We start from the raw sequence: 16539 nt of genomic DNA on the forward strand, positions 1-16539 counted from the left end.
GTAAAAAAAATAAGACAATAAATTAACCAGGTTCGATATAGAATTACTTACGTCCTCGGACGTCGACGATCAATCCACTATTTCTTGACAAAGTAAAACTTTGAGGTGTGTTTTACAAATGGAGAATTGAGCTCTTTATATAGCTTCAATCTTGGTTCTTTGCCAAATGAATAGCACTCTGGCTATCATAAAACACAACAATGTGCTTCTGAACAACAACTCCTAAATTTTCAAGCAAATCCTGCAACCAAATAACTTCCTTAACAGCTTCTGAAATTGCCATATACTATGTTTCTGTTGTAGACAAGACAATGGTAGATTGTAAGATAGACCTCCAACTCACTGGATCATTAGCAAATGTAAAAATATATCTCGTAGTTGATCGACATTCATCCAAATGACCCGTGAAATCAGAATCCACATATCCAACAACACGTTGATCAAAAGTATTATTTTTCTCAAATACTATGTGCTTCTAAACAACAACTCCTAAATTTTCAAGTAAATTCTGCAACCAAATAGCTTCCTTAACAGCCTCTAAAATTCCCATGTACTCTTCTTCTGTTGTAGACAAGACAATGGTAGACTGTAAGGTAGACCTCTAACTCACTGGACCATTAGCAAATGTAAAAACATATCTAGTAGTTGATCGACATTTATCCAAATCATCTGCAAAATCAGAATTCACATATCCAACAATACGTTGATCAAAAGTATTATTTTTCCCAAATACTATGTGCTTCTGAACAACAACTCCTAAATTTTCAAGTAAATCCTGCAACCAAATAGCTTCCTTAACAACCTCTAAAATTGCCATGTACTCTTCTTCTGTTGTAGACAAGACAATGGTAGACTGTAAGGTAGACCTCCAACTCACTGGACCATTAGCAAATGTAAAAACATATCTAGTAGTTGATCGACATTCATCCAAATGACCCGCGAAATCAGAATCCACATATCCAACAACACGTTGATCAAAAGTATTATTTTTCTCAAATACTATGTGCTTCTGAACAATAACTCCTAATTTTCAAGTAAATCCTGCAACCAAATAACTTCCTTAACAGCCTCTGAAATTGCCATGTACTCTTCTTCTGTTGTAGATAAGACAATGGTAGACTGTAAGGTAGACGTCTAACTCATTGGACCATTAGTAAATGTAAAAACATATCTAGTAGTTGATCGACATTTATCCAAATCACCTGCAAAATCAGAATCCACATATCCAACAACACGTTGATCAAAAGTATTATTTTACTCAAATACTATGTGCTTCTGAACAACAACTCCTAAATTTTCAAGTAAATACTGCAACCAAATAGCTTCCTTAATAGCCTTTGAAATTGCAATGTACTCTGCTTCTATTATAGACAAGACAATGGTAGACTGTAAGGTAGACCTCCAACTCACTAGACCATTAGCAAATGTAAAAACATATCTAATAGTTGATCGACATTCATCCAAATGACTTGCAAAATCAGAATCCACATATCCAACAACACTTTGATCAAAAGTATTATTTTTCTCAAATACTATGTGCTTCTGAACAACAACTCCTAAATTTTGAAGTAAATACTACAACCAAATAGCTTCCTTAACAGCCTTTGAAATGGCCACGTACTCTGCTTCTGTTGCAGACAAGACAATGGTATACTATAAGGTAGACCTCCAGCTCACTGGACCATTAGCAAATGTAAAAACATATCTAGTAGTTGATTGATATTTATCCAAATTACCTGCAAAATCAGAATCCACATATCCAACAACACGTTGATCAAAAGTATTATTTTTCTCAAATACTATGTGCTTTTGAACAACAACTCCTAAATTTTCAAGTAAATCCTGCAACCAAATAGCTTCCTTAACAGCCTCTAAAATTGCCATGTACTCTTCTTCTGTTGTAGACAAAACAATGGTAGACTGTAAGGTAGACCTCCAACTCACTGGACCATTAGCAAATGTAAAAACATATCTAGTAGTTGATCGACATTTATCCAAATCACCTGCAAAATCAGAATCCTCATATCCAACAACACGTTGATCAAAAGTATTATTTTTCTCAAATACTATGTGCTTCTGAACAACAACTCCTAAATTTTCAAGTAAATCCTGCAACCAAATAACTTCCTTAACAGCCTTTGAAATAGCCATGTACTCTGCTTCTGTTGTAGACAAGACAATGGTAGACTATAAGGTAGACCTCCAACTCACTGGACCATTAGCAAATGTAAAAACATATCTAGTAGTTGATCGACATTTATCCAAATCACCTGCAAAATCAGAATCCACATATCCAACAACACGTTGATCAAAAGTATTATTTTTCTCAAATACTATGTGCTTCTGAACAACAACTCCTAAATTTTCAAGCAAATCCTACAACCAAATAGCTTCCTTAATGGCCTTTGAAATTGCCATGTACTCTGCTTCTGTTGTAGATAAGACAATGGTAGACTATAAGGTAGACCTCCAACTCACTGGACCATTAGCAAATGTAAAAACATATCTAGTAGTTGATCGACATTTATCCAAATCACCGGCAAAATCAGAATCCACATATCCAACAACACGTTAATCAAAAGTATTATTTTTCTCCAATACTATGTGCTTCTGAACAACAACTAATAAATTTTCAAGTAAATCCTGCAACCAAATAGCTTCCTTAATAGCCTCTGAAATTGCTATGTGCTCTGTTTCTGTTGTAGACAAGACAATGGTACACTGTAAGGTAGACCTCCAACTCACTGGACCATTAGCAAATGTAAAAACATATCTAGTAGTTGATCGACATTTATCCAAATCACCGGCAAAATCAGAATCCACATATCCAACAACACGTTGATCAAAAGTATTATTTTTCTCAAATACTATGTGCTTCTGAACAACAACTCCTAAATTTTCAAGTAAATCCTGTAACCAAATAGCTTCCTTAACAGCCTCTGAAATTGCCATGTACTCTACTTCTGTTGTAGACAAAATAATGGTAGACTGTAAGGTAGACTTCCAACTCACTGGACCATTAACAAATGTAAAAACATCTAGTTGTTGATTGACATTTATCTAAATCACCTGCAAAATCAGAATCCTCATATCCAACAACACGTTGATCAAAAGTATTATTTTTCTCAAATACTATACCAACATCATTCATATTCATAATATATCTCAAAATCCATTTCACAGCTTGCTAATGTCCTTTACTCAGATAAAGGCGCACTAAGTTTGAAATGAGGAGCAAGAAGAGTGCTTACTGATTTTGACTGCTCAGACATGCCAAAACTCTGTACTACCTTCTTCAAATACTGTTTCTGAGACAAACTAACTCTTCCTCTCATTCTGTCTCTGCGAATCTTCATGCCAAGTATCTTCTTTGCTTCACCAAGATCTTTCATCTCAAACTTTTGATACAACTGACTTTTCAACTTGTTGATTTCTTCCCTATTCTTTGAAGCTATCAACATATCATCAACATACAAGAGTAAATATATAAAAGATTCATTTTGTAGTCTGCAAAATAAACATAATGATCATATTTATTTCTAATGTACTTATGACCCATCATAAACTGATGAAATCGTTTGTACCACTGTCTTGAATACTGTTTTAAACCATACAACGATTTACCCAGTTTACATACCCAATTTTCTTTTCCAGCAACCTAAAAACTTTCTAGCCGAGTCATATAGATTTCTTCTTCCAAATCACCATGTAAAAATACAGTTTTTACATCGAGTTGAACTAGTTCAAGATCAAATTATGCTACCAAAGCCAACAAAATTCGAAGGGAAGAATATTTAACAACTGGAGAAAATACCTCATTATAATCAATATCTTTCTTCTGTGCGTAGCCCTTAGCTACCAATCTAGTTTTGAAGTGAACATTATTTGTATTTGGAAATCCTTCTTTCTTTACATAAACCCATCTGCAACCAATTGCTTTCTTACCCTTTGGCAGCTGGGCTAGCTCCCAAGTCTGATTCTGATGAAGAGACTGCATTTCTTCATCCATCGCTTTTTTCCACTTGTCTGATTCAGAGTTTCTCATTGCTTCTTTGAAAGTGTAAGGAACATTATCATCCACAATTGGAAGTGCATAGGCCACTATATTAGTATACCGAGTAGGTTTTCAAATTTATCATCTTGGCCTCTGAGAAACAATTGATTCTTGTTGTTGTGAAGATTCTCGAATTGAAATCTCCTCTTCTTGTAAACTATTCCCCACCGTAACTGGAGAGTTACCTTGTGTAGTCTCATTTCTCACTGGGTTTCCCTAAATTGTCTCAACCTCCACCTGTTGTTGAGTACCACTGGTCTTCTCTTCAACTCGCAACTCCTTGTGTATTGTTTTCTTCGTCATCGCAAGTTCATCAAAAGTCACATCCCTGCTTAAAATCATTTTTTTTCATCTCTAGACACCAAAGACGATATCCTTTGACTCCTACACTTATCCCCAAGACTATTGCTTTCTTGACTCTTGGATCTAACTTAGATTCTTTAACATGATAATAAGTCATAGTATCAAATACATGTAAAGAATCATAATCACTAGAAGGCTTTCTAGACCATACCTCATAGGGTGTTTTTTCCCCTATGGCAGATGATGGTAGACGATTGTTGAGATGACACACATATTTTACAGCCTCAGCCCAACACCTTTTGTTTAACCTAGCATTAGACAACATACATCGAACTTTTTTCTAAAAAAGTCCAATTCATGCGCTTTGCCACCCCATTTGGCTGTGGTGTATCTTGAACTGTGAAGTGTCGAGCAATACCTTCATCTTGACATAACTTCATAAACGGGTCACTCGTGTATTCACTACCATTATTTGATCAGAGCCATTTAATCTTTCTACCAGTTTGAGTTTCAACTAATTTTTTCCACTTAAGGAAAATATCACACACTTTATTTTTATGCTTCATAGAATACACCCAAACTCTTTTGGAAAAATCATCAACAAAAGTGACAAAATAATGCAAACCACCCAATGAAACCGTTTTTGTGGGCCCCTATACATCTGTATGGATGTAGTCTAAAATACATTCAGTTCAGTGGATTACAGTGCCAAATTTCACTCTAGTCTGTTTTTCGAGAATGCAATGCTCACAAAATTCAAGTTTGCACACCTTTGCACCCTTTAGTAAATCTCGCTTAGCTTATTGTTGCAAAGATTTTTCTCCTGTATGTGCTAATCGCATATGCCATAACCTGATTGTTTCTGAACCTACATCTTTCTCTGAAACAACAGCTATTGAGCCAATAATTGTACTGCCTTGTAAATAATACAAGTTATTTTTCCTTGTTCTTTTCATCATCACCAGCGCACCTGATTTAATCTTTAAGGTTCCATCTTTCAAAGTGATAGTGAACCCTTTAGATTCTAAGGCACCCAATGAAATCAAATTCTTCTTTAGGCTTGGAACATACCTAACATAAGTCAAGGTCTTAATAGTTCCATTTTGACATTTCAACTATATTGATCTTATTCCAGTTGTTTTACAAGTATTATCATTTCCCATAAAAACAACCCCACCATTTAATTTTTCAAAATTAAAAAAAAATTCCCTATTAGGACACATGTGATAGGAACAACCAGAATCCAAAATCCACTCACCAAAATAATGTGGCGAATATGTTCCAACAAGAGAAAAATCTGACTCACTTCCATCATCATTGGCTATATTGGCATTAGAATGTGCTTTGCCCTTATTCTTCTACTGTAATTTAGGGTAATCTTTCTTCCAATGCCCTCTCTCACGACAAAAGGCGCATTCATATTTAGCAGGTCTCCCATGAGATTTACTCCTCCCATGAGATTTACTCTTCCTTCTAGGCATATGACTCTGAGAACGTTCCCTTATTGTTAGTGTTTCTACTGTTTCCTTATGGACCATTTGATCCTTCTTTCTACATTCAGTACTAATCAATGCAGTACAAACAACATCATAAGTAACTTTATCTTTCCCATACAATAAAGTGGTGGTCAAATGTTCATACTCATCAGGGAGAGAATTTAGTAACAATATGACTTTATCTTCATCTTTCACCTTTTCATCCAAATTTAACAAATCAGTCAAAATTTTATTGAAAACATTTATGTGGTCATTAATCAAATTACCTGGTTAATACTGGAAGCGAAACAATTTCTTTTTCAAATAGAGCCGATTTTCCATACTCTTGGTCATAAATGTATCTTCTAATGTCTTCTACAATTTCTTTGCAGATGTCTCCATCATAACACAATATTTCTGATTTTTAGCGAGACACAAACGAATCGTACCACATGCCTGACGATTGATCTTTTCCCAATCTTTGTCACCTATATCTACTGGTTTATCATCCAAATCAATATCTAGTTCTTACTGATACAAGATGTCCATCACCTCACATTGCCACATACCAAAATTATTGGTACCATCAAATTTCTCCACCTCAAACCGAGCATTAGCTATTGTCTTTGATGATGATGTCGAAGCCAAAGGGGTTGGAGTTCGTGTGGACAGAGTTTCTTCTACTATTGCACTAGTTTTTGCCATCTTCTATATATTCAATAGCAACCAACAAAGCAAAAAACTTAGGATGAATAGTACGTACCAACTGTGTCTACTCTATTTTATCCTATGAAATTTCACTTTGACCAGGCCGACCTCTAGGGAGCGATTAAGTCGCAATGGTCTCTGAGCACTCGCTTCGACAAGGTCTTTCTTAGGCATCAAACGTGGAATCAATGATCCTAACAGAGGAACACCTTCGTATCGACACTATTCAACCTAGCTCTGATACCAATTGTTGTGCTGGGCATCCCACTTGTGCCAAACACTAATACTACAACTATTGCTATTAAATATATAAGAAACTAAAGCATTGCAGAAACTAATAATAAAATAGTAAAAAGAACAAAACAAGAAATTAACGAGGTTCGGTATAGAATTACCTATGTCCTCGGGCACCGACGATCAATCCACTATTTCTTGACAAAGTAAAACTTTGAGGTGTGTTTTACAAATGGAGAGTTGAGCTCTTTATATAGCTTCAACCTCAAATCCAAAAAAACACTTCTCTCCAATGTGGGACAAATAATACAAAAAATTCAAAACATTTTTTTATACTAATGTGGAACTATTCTACCAAAGTGAGACAAAAAACAACACTTTTCTTATAAGCCCCTCAACGTCTCGAAAGAAAATACAAGGGTTGGAAAGAAGCAAAGAGCCTCCCCACTGACTTGGTCCGAGCCTAAGTGAAAGTCAAGTGGTGAGCCTATCCATCCCGACCAAGGGTATGCTAGGAGACAAAGTGCTTCGTTTTAAATTAATTATTCGCTACAATCACTTCGATCCACCCCCTTAGCAACCAATTGAACTACAATTCCATAGAAATAAGACGTACAACATACATATTCTTATGATTTCATTCAAACTATTTTAGCAGACTTTTATCGCGATGATTTATCTCTTTTTTGATAACTACCGTGATAATGGGAAAGAAGTTTCTTTAGTAGCGATCAGAGGTCTTAAGAGGATGTAGTAAGCCATGTCGCCTTTACCCAAAAGAAAAACTTAGCATTTCAAACCAACTACTCTTTCTCTCTCTCTCTCTCTCTCTCTCTCTCTCTCTCTCTCTCTCTCTCTCTCTCTCTCATACATATCAATTAATTAGGCTGCAATAAAACCAGTCAAATATTCATGAATGATATATATAGAGGTGGCAAAACGAGACAAAACCCAAAGGGTGACCCATGACTCGTTGGGTTTGGGTTTAATACAAGATGACCCAATTTGTAAATGGGTCAATCCGAACTCAACCCCTTTATAAAATGAAGGATTTTTTTTTTAATGTCATTTTATATTAAAATGTTTAAAATTTTTTAAAATAAATAAATTATATTTTTTAAACGGGGTGATTCGTTTATGACTCATTTATTAAATGGGTGAGTTTCAATTTACATAGTAGTCACCCGTTAATAAATGAGTCAATCCAAACTTGAACTCGTTTAACCCTAACCCGTTTATGACTCACCCGAACTCGGACCATTAACCCATTTTGCCATCCCTAGATATATACATAATTACACGCACATATATATATATATATATATATATATATATGTATGTATGTATGTATGTATGTATGTATGTATGTATGTATGTATGTATGTCTATGTACCAAATGGAGGTGCTGCCCTTCTTTTAAAAAAAAATGAAGTATGTATGTCTATGTACACACAACACATATATGATGCTCTGATTTCAGGACGAACCCGAAATCGTTTAACTCGACCCATTAGGGTTGGCAAAATGGGTCATAACCCGTCGGGTTACCCGTGACCCGCCCATTTAAAATGGGTTTGGGTTTAGGGAAGTCAACCCATTTAATAAATGGGCAGGTCACGGGCGACTCGTTTACAAACGGGTTCAACCAGGTTTGGGTCGGGTGGCGGGTGACCTGTTTATCGGATCCTTTTATATATCATAAACTGTGCCACCGATACAAAAAAACCCTAATCTGCGGCTCTCCTCTCAGTCTCAGCTCTCATTGCCGCTGAAGGGCAATATGGACATCGTGATCCCAACAATCAAGAACCTGGACTTCTTGGAGTTAGAGATGTGGAGGCCGTTCCTGCAACCGTACCACCTGATCATCGTGCAGGATAGTGATCCAAGTAGGACGATTTGAGTGCCCGACGGGTTTGACTTCGAGCTCTACAACCAGAACGACGTGAATCAGATCCTCAGACCAAAGGCCTCCTACATCTCCTTCAAGGACTCCGCCTGCCGCTACTTCGGCTTCCTCGTTACCAAGAAGAAGTACGTATTCACCATCGACAATGATTCGTCCGATCGCTCGCATTTGCTTTTCTTTGAGTTAAATCGTTCATGTTGAACTTGATTTCCCCCCATTTTTCGATTTTCTTCAAGATGAACTAATAAGGTCAAAAAATAATGGAAGAAGAAGAAGATGATGATGAAAAACAAATTCCCCCTTCAAAGCCCTTTAAATTGTTCAACTAGCCTTGTCAAGGTTGTCCATTTCTCCCCTGCGCTGGTGGATGATACGAAAGCTATTTTAGAGGATTCAACATCATTCCGAATAGCCGCAAAGTGGTCCTGAATAGGCCTGGAAAAACGGGCGGGCGGGCCGAGTTTGGACGGGTCACTAACGGGCCGGGTCATAAACGGGTCGGGTCATAAACGGGTCGATGTTAAACGGATCACACACATGCCAATCCTAACCCGCCCATTTAATAAACGGGTGGGTAACGGGTCACCCGTTTAAAAATATATAATTTTTTTATTTTAAAAATTTTTAAAATTTCATATAAAATGACATTTAAAAAAAAAAAACTGCATTTTATTTATTAATTTCTAAATAAAAAGAAATGGTGTGTGGAGCTGGGGGGGGGGTGACACGTGTGGAGAAGTGGTCTGTGGAGGTGGAGTTGGCCAGACGAGGAGACTAGAGACTGGAGGCTGGCGACGACATTTTCCTCCAGGACCTTGTCGGAGACGAAGGGTGACGACGGCAACTGTGCTCCGGTGTTGAGATCGTGGGGGTGTGCCAGTTCACAATTGCTGCTCTGGCATTATGGTATGGGAGGTTCGGCTATGTTGCCGAGGTGGCTGTGAGTGGGGTTGAAGTCGCTGGGGACGGAGAAGATGTTGTGGACGAGAGGTCAGAGAGACGACCTAGGCGGCCAGAAGAGGAAACTGGAGAGGCGCGGTGCGGGTTAGGGAGTCGGGAAGGGGAACTTTACCTTAGGGTTTATTTTTTTGAAGTGTGTGTGATTATGAAGTGTGAACCGTGAGGGTGAGGCGTGCGCGTGTGAGAAGAATTGAAGAAGCATTGAACTGAAATTAACGGGTCACCGGCCGGGTGACCCACCCAAACCCACTTAACCCGTTTATAAACAGGTTAATCCGTGACCCGCCCAATTATTAAATGGGTTAACTTTCTTAAACCCGGACCCGTTTTAAATGGACGGGTCCGGGTGACCCGACGGGTTATGACCCGTTTTGCCAGGCCTAGTCCTGAAGCATCTAGATTAACTAACATTTTGTGCAATTTCTAATTTTCTTCAACCTGAAGCATCTATATTAACAAATATATATTTAATTCTTCATACTCGCTCACATGATCTATTTTTGTAAATGTTAACTCTTTAAAAAAATGTGAAATTTTTAAAAAAATTTAAAATAAATAAATTATATTTTTTAAATGGGTGACCCGTCTGTTTAATATACGGGCGGGTTAGGATTGACATGTGTGTGACTCATTTAACATTGACCCGCTCATAATTCGGCCCATTAATGATTCGACCCGTTGGCAAATTGCTTGAACCCAGCCTGTCCGCCCATTTTGCCACCTCTACAACCCGTTTATGACCCACCCGAACTCAAATTGTTAACCCATCTTGCCACGCCTAGATATATACAAAATTATGTATGTCTATGTACACAGGACGGACCTTTTAACTACTGCATGCCATTCTGAGCTTGCCACGTTATTGATTAGGGGGATTAATTGATGGTGAGATTTGTTTAATTTTTTTGAATTAAATTAATTGGAACCATGGAGACACTAATTAAACACTAATGAAGTAAGTAATTAAAAGGGAATGTAGTAGATCGCTGCGCATGCATGGTATCAAATTGCCATGATGTGATCTAGCATTAGCGATAAAAACAGAGCTAATTAATTAATTAATTAAATTACTTGTAAGGTTGGCCGATTAATGAATCCGCGGGAATGAGCTGGCCGAATTGTTCTCTCTCTCTCTAAATACATAACATAAGTTTGCAGTAATGCTAAATTACTAGGGTATATTTGGAAATTCACAATCTACTTTTTTAAAAAAAAAATTCAGTAATACTTAAAACATGCACCCTAAGTCTTGTTTTGGCAAACCTCAATATAGTTTCTGGAAGCATGAGTTTTGAATCTTAAATTTAGATTTGTTTAGATTTGAATGAAATTTAATATATATTAATATCTAAACTCCTTATTACATTTTTATATTAAGAATATAAATTATTCATAATTATTATTTCAAAACTATCCTATAAATTAATAAAATGATTAATATGCTAACTGCCCCAATTAATGTGTGATTTAACTTTTGTAAAATTAATGATAATTGAGTTGAAATTTTTCATAACACCTGTCCTCCTTAATAGATTTTTTACTTTATTGATGGGATATAAATTTATTTATAATTATTTATTTATGCTATTAATATGGGCATGCATATATATATATATATATATATATATGGTATTTTAATGACATTAAAAAAATATACAACTGAAAATACTACTCATATATTCATAATTAAATTTATAATTAATGAGACAAAGAGTTTATCTTATCATATTAAACTCAAAATTTAAAAACTACATGTATAACGCGTAGAAATAGATTAATAATTTAAGTTTTATAAAGCATGCATTCGAGGATGGAGGCTAATCACTTGCACGATTCACTCAAAGTTATAATTCCAGTGCTAACATGAATGTTGTGTGTGTATTTTTGCATGATCTAGTGTGCCATGTATTCATTTCTACATGATTATGTTTTTAATGATTTGCTTGGAGCTAGCATACATTTGGAATTGAGGATTCATATTCATAGTTAAATCTATTCAAAACTACTATAAAAATAAAAATAAAAATGTTAGAACGATCACAACATCCCGGAGAAGAGTCCGGAATGGCGAGAGATAATAATAATAATAATAATAATAATAATAATATAAGTTTGATGAAATTGTCACTAACTTGCTATTTTCTTAGGTGCGGTTTGCTCACGTAATTACTACTTGTTGATTGATATGTAGACTAATCTTAGGTTAATGAGTCAGTAGTCTCAGTTTGCTTTTATCAGAGTTGGGATTGAAAATTCAGTGCGAGGGGAAGGTACTAGCAACCAGTGCACACCTGTTCTACAAACGATACCTAATTAACTATGAATTATCCGTAAACTAAATCTAATGATTTTTAATTACCTTCTTAAAAAATAAATAAATATTTAAAATTTAAAAAAAAAAAATGAAATAAGGTGCGTTTAGGAATGTCTAGTGAGACCATCAAAGGAGGGGATCTTGTTAGATAAACCCCCTCAACACTAATATAGGTGAGCTGTGAAATACCTCTTTACCCTTTGTTTAATTATTGGTATGCACACACATAAAAATATAATATATACAAATAATAAATTCATTAAATTTAATAAAAAAGAGTCTTTAAAACATTTCTAGATATTTCCAAAATTTTAGAATTTTATGAAAATTTGTTTAACATTTTTCTACAATTTTTTGGAATTTTTAAAAACTTTTTCCTTCATTTTTTATTTTTTAAATTTTTTTTCAGTTTTTATCAAGTCAAAATAACTCAAATAATTTTTATTTTTTTTATTTTAAAAACTATTTAATATATATTTTTTATTTTTTTTTTAATTTTTAAAAATTAAAAATAAATTAGTTTGATTCTCTTTTGTCCATCCGAGGAGCCTGATGGGTCTATCTGCTCACTTTGCTAGAAGGCAAGGATGGATTCTTCATTTTGGTCATCATCTAAAGAAAAGACCAATTCAATGTCATTATTTGAATCCCAATTTGAGACTATGCAATATTTGAATTAGTTTGATTCTCTTTTGTTTCTAAAGACACCTCTTTGCATAATGTCCCTTTCATTGCATATGTAACATTGGTGATCTTTTGGATCCTTCTTGTGCTTCTTCTTTCTCAGGTAATTCCAGTGTTTCTCTTTGTACGTGGATTTTTGGGACTTTTAGGAAAAATAAAAAACCTTCTCCGTCTTTCCTTGAACAAGAGCACTGCTTATCTCCTTTGCATTTGATGAGAAGATCTTTTCTCTTACATTCTTTGGTTATCTTCATGCATGCTTTCTGGACTTTTCTGCACATGTCATACTTTCTGTAGAGTGCATCCAGTTTTATGAGGGCACCTTAATAGAGTTTACTGAGAGAAGTGTTTTAGAGTCTCTTTCCACTCATTTGAAGTTCTTTAAGAACTTCCTCTCCTAGTGGATCTAGCTGACTATTTAGGTATGTTTGCTTGAGATTGTAAAAAGTGTAGTATCTCCCTGAAATGAGATCATAATAATCCTCAAGATCTTTTCTTTTAAGTGAACAACATTTAATATTTATATACTCTTCTCTGACTTGGGTAATGGTAGGCTCGTTTAGGCTTGGGCCCTTAACTACCAAAGATAAAATTTATAACCTAACTAACCAAAGTTCAGTAGAACAGTGAGTAATTCGGGTGTCAATCCTCAGGGACTCAAGTGCAGTTGTTCACCACTTCTAGCCTAATTTACTACACTATGCCAAAAAAAAAAAAAATTGAAAAATGAGATATTTTGAAAGTGTTTTTCTAACAACTACAAAAGCATGTAAATCTATATTAACACTACTCCTACAAAGTAGGTCTCAGATTATGTGTCAAGCCTAGATTGTTGTGTGCACTAGCTATGTCCAGTCAGCTATCCGTACTAGGCTAATGATTAAGTGAACCATTTGATGGCATAAGGTAACGAAGGTGCACCAAACATCCGGAGCACGATCGGGAACCAGGGTACCCTATCAAATGATCACGAGAACACCCCGTACAACCGTAGCCTATTACATATAGGTGACTGAATCCCTAGCTAGGCTATCCTTTACCCTAGGGTCTTATCACAATCAACGATATAAACTTGCATGGAAAGTAAAGACATGGAATTTTAAAGTGCATGTATTTAAATGAAAGCAAAGTAAATAAAGCATGTAAAAATGGATTCAATTGCAACTCAATAACCTGTCACTAGCAATTAATATTACAACCAAAAACTAACTATTTATGCAACAGCAGAAGGAACTCGAAGGTTGTCATAGGCCTTCGACGAATCCAAGCACATAACTAGGACAAGAATTAAAATCAAAGCAATAAATTCTATTCTAAATGGCACCCAAAGACTCTCTAGGTCTATCACTAACCAAAGAGGGGCCAAAAGGGAACCCTAGACAAATATATGAAGTTAGCTTTTATACCCAAAAGGGTTTACAAAGGTTTGAATTCAAAACAGGAAAGTTCCGCAGAAAATCTCACAAAACAGTTCGCATATGGTGACTGGTTGCACCCATGTCTTCGCTTGGTTGCACCTTGGTCGAGGCTCACAGGAATTCAGGGATTCAAACTTCAGGCATTCTTGACCTAGTCATGCATGTAGATCTTCCTGGTCGCGTCGATGGTTGAGACTTGCGGGATCTTAGTTTCAATAATTCTCTATAATCTCGACGTAGACGCCCCTCAAGGTCTCCTGGTCGAGCCGTTGGTCGGGACTCTCAGTATCTCTGGTTCAGTTAGTCACAGGTTCTTGACTTGGTCTAGCACTTGGTCGAAACTTGCAGCATTTCTCTTTTAGTTTGAACCTTGGAGTCTTTCTTCTATGACTTGGTTGTACCCTATGTTGGCTGGTCGCACCACCTAGTCAAATCATGTCTTGTTTCCTTTGATTACTTAAGGCTTTAGGGGCTTGGTTGAGCATCTGATTTGTGCTTTGTGCTTCCCAATTATTCCCTTGGCTTCTCATATTGCTTAATTCCTCGATTTTAACTTGTTTTTCCTGAAACATGAACAAACCTTGCATAACTCTAAACTATGATAAGAAATTGTATTTATAAGATAAATGAGAATAAAACAAAGGTAAATGGGGCCCTAAAATATTACATTTTAGGAACACATTAGGTAACATAGTCCTCCCATGCACCACATAATTCCTTAATGATTATGCATATGAAGACATCAAGATTCGACACTTGCAATATCTAAAATTGTCGATGATCTCCAAGATCTATCCACTAGAATATGAGTCTTTTGACAAAATTGGAGACAACCCTTCTGATGAGTTCTTTTAACATAATCCCTTCTTTCATTAAATCAGCTATGCATAAAGCTCGAAGCTTAAGGATTTTATTCCTCCACTAGTTTGGTGGAATTCCTTCTAATGAGATAGTTGGTCTATTACCATTTGAATTGCGTAGGCTTTGCATCAAGATGAAAGATAAGGTATTCTATGAAAGGTTGATTTCATCATCTATTTCCTTATCATCAGTGGGATTATCATACTTTGATCTATAAGTGGATGGTTGGGTCATCATAGTGGCTCTAGGGAGTTGTATCTCCTCTTCAAATGAACATTGGGATGATTCATCTTTAGTTATGATGGGAAGTGTTGGAAGTGGATTTTTCTCAATTCACCTTTGCAAGGGGTCATCCATCTCTGATAGTAGTTTGGAGACTGAGTTTTCTTTCTCCAGTACTCCGATATGCGACTATCAATTTGGAATGCTTTGCTCACCGACTTGTTGCTTATTTTATTTTGGGTTGTAGAGGCTACAATTTTTTCAACCCTTTGGGTTTAGGTTGGTTGTAAAGTATGTTGCATTTTTTTTTTTCAGATAAAGAAAGGACTCACTTCCTTTGAAGGAATTTGCATCGATATAAGTTGGTACTTTTGCTGAGGAGAGCTGAATGCCAAAGTGAATGATGGGAATAAAGGATATATCCTTGCTTGTTTATGATGCTGTTGCTAGCTTTGCTTATGAGAGTTTAACTAAGCATTAGTGTATTGCATTTCTTCTTCTTTCCTTTTGAAGGTAGGTGAGAATGATGACACATGTTGGATCATCAGCATCGGTTTCTCATAAAGCCTTTAGATATGACTATAATGTCGAAATTTTTCTCAAATTTGTTGGCAAGCTCCCTTTGGTTATCAATAATTTGTTGTAGCATCCTATTTTGTGTAAGGACATTTTTTGACTGCTAGTCAAGAGTTGCTTTAACTGGAGAGACCTGTTTAGTATATCCATATACGTTGATGACAATTGAATTTTTGATTTTTCAAGAATTTTTTCTTCGCGACCTTATATCTTCATACTCTAATAATGGGAAATCGCCATCATAGCTTAAGGTTCTTAACATATTTATTTGGGTATGATCATTGTTGGCCTAACTGAGATTTTCAATCTTGTTTTGATGATAACAAAATGAAGGATGCTTTAACATGTGCTGTTGAGTGGTTTTATTTTAGGTCTAAGTAAAAGAACACTCACGGTTAATCATGAAAGTAAGCTGAAGATCAAATGTCAATCAAGTGAAAACTTCTTAGTATATTGAAGCAATGAATGACAAATAAAGAGCTTAAAGGCCAAACAAATCTTGAAGTCAAAAGTGAACCTCAAAAGGCTGTAAGACTTAGTGATTAAGGAGACCATGTTTAGAAGGATATTTGTAAGTACTTCAAAGTCACTACTATTTAGATATGTGAAGCTCCTTTAGATACAAAGACTTAGAGACCACCACTTGAAAGACTCTTGAAAATGTTTTTGAAAAGTGTCAATTAAGTTTTTCAAGTAAACTAGATTTTTAAAGAAATCAAAAAATGAAAAATATTTGAAAAAGAGGTCTGCCCAGCCGACTGACTCGTTGAACTAAACATACCCAGCCGACTGATAGTACCCAGCCGATTGACCAGTTTTGA

This window comes from Malania oleifera, chromosome 1 (genome assembly GCF_029873635.1).
Source record: "Malania oleifera isolate guangnan ecotype guangnan chromosome 1, ASM2987363v1, whole genome shotgun sequence".
Classification (NCBI taxonomy): Eukaryota; Viridiplantae; Streptophyta; class Magnoliopsida; order Santalales; family Ximeniaceae; genus Malania; species Malania oleifera.